Source organism: Sciurus carolinensis, unplaced genomic scaffold, assembly GCF_902686445.1.
Source record: "Sciurus carolinensis unplaced genomic scaffold, mSciCar1.2, whole genome shotgun sequence".
In the NCBI taxonomy this organism is placed as follows: domain Eukaryota; kingdom Metazoa; phylum Chordata; class Mammalia; order Rodentia; family Sciuridae; genus Sciurus; species Sciurus carolinensis.
In genome coordinates, this window is record NW_025920158.1 from 636678 (window position 1) to 642090 (window position 5413).

Genomic DNA, 5413 nt, shown 5'->3' on the forward strand with positions numbered 1-5413 from the left:
GTTGACTGTCAGCACATACATGCATCATTTCAAGCCATGCCTGCATCAGTGGGAGTTTTGACTACTTCCAATATCTTCTAACTTGTAGAGTTTGCAAGATGTCCCCACTTCCAATACAGTCCATTCTGCCCATTCTGCATATTTGAGGCCAATTATTCATCACATTATATTTTCTATGTGAGAATTTAACACAGTTTTCCTATATTTAATACATTAAATCTAATGTAATTCAGGGTGTAGAAGTGTGTCAGAAGGTAAAAGTCCCATATTTGGCTTCAACAAACTACTTATTCAGTTTTTTCTCCTTTTATCATTGCATTTCCTTATTTCAAAAACATACTGCAATTGTCAGACCCAATTCTGTTTTTCTTGATAAATAATTTGCAATCTCTTCTAAGAAACTACCCTTACTCTTTGTGGACAATCATTTCATATTCCTACATAATTTCAAAGAACACAATTTTGTCTTTCATTTGAAAAAGATTTTTTTTTATTTTACACCATACTACAATATATTTTTGTTCACTTATTTTAAAAATATTATTTCAAGTAACTCATCATTGAATAAAGTTGCAGTTCTGAAATGCACCATATTTATTTGTTGACTTTTGAGGACACAGATATGCCTTCAGTTAATGAAGCTGGTTTTTACATTGTTTACTTTTCTTATTATGATTTTGGGGCTTCTTGCTTATTCAACTCTAAGCCAGTCTTATTTCTCACTTGCTCTTCAAAGCCTTCCTGGACTCCTTCAGACTTTATAAGTCTTCTTATTTTTAGCCCTTGAAACACTAAACACTGTACCATGAATTTATCAACCATCTGATATGGAAAAAGAGAGGTCCTAATTATTCATTATCTTGTAGCATTCCATCTCTTTTAATCGTGTTTCAATTTAGAGTGCAGATTCCTTAAAGGCAAAGACTATCTTATACTGAGTGAACATTGCCAATAAAACTTAAGACTTTTCTAAGTATGAAGTAGGTGGATAAGTGGTTGATTAGGGAGGGATTTTTAATTACTGGTAAAATAGTTGAAGAGATAAAAAATTTTGAAAGTTTTGTTCTGATAGGTACCAGACTGTCTTCTTTTAAAAATGTTACCATGGTGATTAAGGACAGATAAGTCCTCAGAGAGACCTTTTAATTAGAAGAGTGTAGAATGTGCTCTCATTTGTATTTTTGCATTTAGTTTTTTTTTATTTTTCATGTGTCAAAATCTTTTACTGATGATAGTCACTTAAGTAAGTCTTTAGAGTAAGGACAAAGCTCAGTGCATGGATAATCTAATTAGTTTTTACTTTGACTCCTAATGAATATTACTTTTTCTGAATCCACATTTGTGACCTGAACCACACCATTTAGTATTTGGCTACATGCTGTTATTTTTTTCCCTCTAGTAGTTTTTATACAGAATTGGTCCACCTCATAAGGGCAGCACCTGTTTTTGCAAATACTTGCATGCCCCACTGTGCAGGACATCTTAAATATCTGACTGATTAGCATTCACACCAGTGCTTGGACACAGCTAAGAAATGAATAGTATTCCTACAGAGGAAAGTGCCTGAAGGCTAATCTCTTATTTCATATTCAATTTGCATTTCATAATAATACACTGACCTTGCATGTGTATATAAACGTTTACCTTTTCAAATGCTTTCAAATTATAATCTTATTTCATCCTCTTTGGTATTTTATGCTACTGGTTCCTCACCTTTTATGAGAACAGTGCCTCTGGCTGATTTTATAAACTATACATGACACATGTAATTCAGTTCCTGTTATCCATCATGTCAGAGTAGTTTTGAATAATCTTTGTATAGAAGACTTTTGAAAGTCAAACACCATTTTCTTCCATTGTATACTATAGAAAGCTTTCTATAGGCATCTAAAATATTTTAGCACACTTTAATTTTTGTAGCACATCTGATGATGAATTTTTAACCCACAAAGTTTATACATAACTATCATTGAACATCTCTCCACTTGTATTGATATGAGAAAAGTTCCATCAGAAGAAATACATTTATTTATTTTCTTACTTATTTCTCATGTCCTGTGACTTTCAGTGTCAAAAGGTATAGTAGACAAAATACCTTTCTTGCTCATCATTTTCCTCCTTTCTCATTCAGAAGTTGGATCTTTCTTGAAGCATACACCATTCACATCCCATAACATCTCCTCACCTTCTCCTGACCTCTGTCTCACTCACTGAAAAATTTATCCCCCTACTCATGTTTGCCTTCCTCTCTATTCCTATCATAGTCATGATTTATGGCCAATCCAGTAGTCACATGGATGATCCATCCACCATCCTGCCCTCTAAATAATAAATTTCATTTTCCAAAAATCTATTTTCAACTTTTGGGTCATATGCTACCATGATGTTTTATTTCCTAGACTTTGACACATCAGTAACTCTATCAATTCTTACTTGTCCTCTTTATTTATTCCAGTATTTTCCAATTTGGGAATCCCTTAAATATAAGTAAATCTTTGTATCAATTTTTAGTCTCTAACATCCTCCTCTTATCTTCACTCACCAATCAGAGATTTCTAACTCAGTTAAGTGGAATCTATACCAATCTCCATTTCTTTGTCTCTTTTTTCCTCTATGTACTCAACTGTCAAAATTCTAAACTTGATTTGTACCTAATTATTTTCTTTCTCTCCTGGGAAAAATTAAATATTTAGAAAAAAGAAAAATCACATGATTTTGTTGACGCCTTTTTCTTTAAATTCACTAGCACAAAAATTTCATTTGCACTTAAGCCCATCAAAGAATTTTACTACATTTTCCAAGTAAGTTTAGTTTTCTACTCTATGTAAACGATTTTTCCCCTTATCAATTTTCTTAGTTCATTAATTTGCTCTATTCCTTTGATCAACAGATCTGTAAACTTATGTGTAGTTAGTTTCTGTCTTTTCATCTGCACAGGAGTAGGCTAAAGACACGCGCTCCAGGCCACCACCTCAGGTGTGGGAAGAGGAGCTCCAGGAGGCCAGGCCAGGTCGCATCTGGGCAGGTTGTGGCGGGGAAGAGGGGGGGACTCCACGCTTCCTGGAGGCAGGCGCCTCACGAGTCCCACACACACACACGGAAGAGAAAGAACTTAAGTTTTATGCACATGCGCTCTGGAGAGCGACGGCAGCCATGTGGAACCAAGAGTGGCGCTCCTGGACGACTTAGCGGTTTTCTTGGCCCTGCTCCACCGCGCAGGGTTGTGGTGGTGGGCCAGAGTCCACACCCTCTTCTCTGGCTTCCCCTCTGGGGAAACGCTTGCTCATGCTGGCAGCTTCAGTGAAGGCGGCCCTTGACACGCCTCCCTGCCCGCTGATGTCCCATTTTCCACCAATGAGCATTGCCAGCCCAGGACCTCGAGACTGTGTGCCACCCAACAAGAGTCTCACTGTATTAATATATATACATACACACACGCGCGCCCGCACGCACACACGTCACATAGTATTAAATATATATAACATTACTATATATATGTGCATATATATATATATATATACATACACACACACACACACACACACACATATACACACATATATATATATGAGAAACAGAAAACTGAGAGAAATACCCAAACCCCTGCACTGAATTCACTTCCAAACTGCAGGTAATAAGAAGTTGCACAAATGCATGGGCAGGCAGATCAAGATCAAATCCAACACACACCTTGCCACACACCTAGCCAGGAAGATAAGCGGAACCTAGTGCTCCAGTTTTCACCCTCCAAGTCTCTACCTTTAGAAACAAGCAGATATCAGCCCTGCTCTAAGGAGCCTGTGCACTAGAGGGTTCTAGAAAGGAGCTCCATGACAATTCAGCAACCACTGCCATGCCTGTAATGATGGACTGGATGTGCATACAACACACCACCTGAGTACTTTCACCTGCTTTATTCCAAGACCAACATTCATTTCTTGGATACCTCATGTGTAATTCAAGAAAGGGGACCCTATAGGAGGCTGGCTCAGATGCTGCCATAAACATCCTATGAAATCAAATGAGGGCCCCACCAGGCACTGGCATGCAACTGTGGATGGGCACACATGGGTACAGGTGTACGTACGTGTGTACACACACACACACACACACACAGCCTATCAGCTCAGGCAGACCTCATGTTTCATGCCTTCGATCCCTCCTCAGAGGGAGAGAAATAAAACTGAAAGTTTAAGTTGGGTGGGGTGACCTCGGCTCTCTCCTGGCCTTCTCTCCCCTTATTCCCATCCCATTATAGGCACTTGCATGGCACACAGAAATTTCCCAACCAAACAGTCCAGGAGCTGCAACTCCCTCTGCACCTGATCACCTTCTGTGGTTTGAAGCCCCATCCCAGACCCAATTTCACAGAACAACTTCTTTGGTTCTAGTCACAATCCCTCATTTAACTTCTCTAACAAAAATATCTCCTACTAGCACGGAAAACATTTTCCTCTTTATCAAAGGAGATACACCAAGAAACCATGGCATCCATCCACCCACTACTGCCACCAGCTTTGCTGAGTGCTGGGTGGCAATGCGGTCCTTACCTGGTAGTTGAGCTCCAGGTGGCCTTCCCAGGGCAGTCCTCTCCACCGCCCCAGAACACTGGGGTCGTCTGGTCCAACATCTCTTTGTTTCCCGCCTCCTGACTGACTTCAGGTAGCTGTTGTCTGTAGGATCCAAAGGCCCTTCCTGGAGCTGTGCTTCAATTCATCACCTGGGCTTCCCACAAGCACAGCTACCTGTGGGAACTAAGGAAGAGCACCGGGTAAAGGTGGGCATGGACTTGTCCCTTGGTGTGCACCCCTGGCTCCAAGAGAGCCCCAGCCGCGGGCCACTGTGCCGGGGGTCATATTCAGCCTCTGGCCGGTGGCTGTGGCACAGGCCCAAACGGTAGCGCTGGCGCTGGCAAGGGCCGCCTCCCCAACGACCCTGGTTCTCCTTCATGCCCTGGCCCTTTCTGGTTCCGCCTTCCCACCCCCCCCCACACACAAACACTCCCTTCTCCACTTACTTTTTAACCCTTCTCTTTTGTCTCCTTTATTTTGTACTCTCTTTTCCAAAAGGTTTGCAACCAAACACACTCCAAATGGTAGGATGGCTCCTCCCACCCCAACAACTCCTCTTCTGCCTGCTGCTGGGGTCCTGGCTACTGCTGGCCTGCTCCTCCTCCTCCCCCGCTTCCTCCTAGCCTTCCTACCGCCCACGCGCCCCACCCCCCCACCCCTCCCTCAGCACTGGTAGCACTGCTGTAATGTAGGAGCTCCCTGTTGGAAACCCAAACCTGACTGGTTTCTGGGCATACCCAGTTGCCCTGCTGGTACCTTGGCTGCCTACCTCCCACATGTTTTCTTGGCTTGCGTCTTCTGCCTGGCAGGGGGCATCCAAGGCGACCAGGTGGATCCAGCAC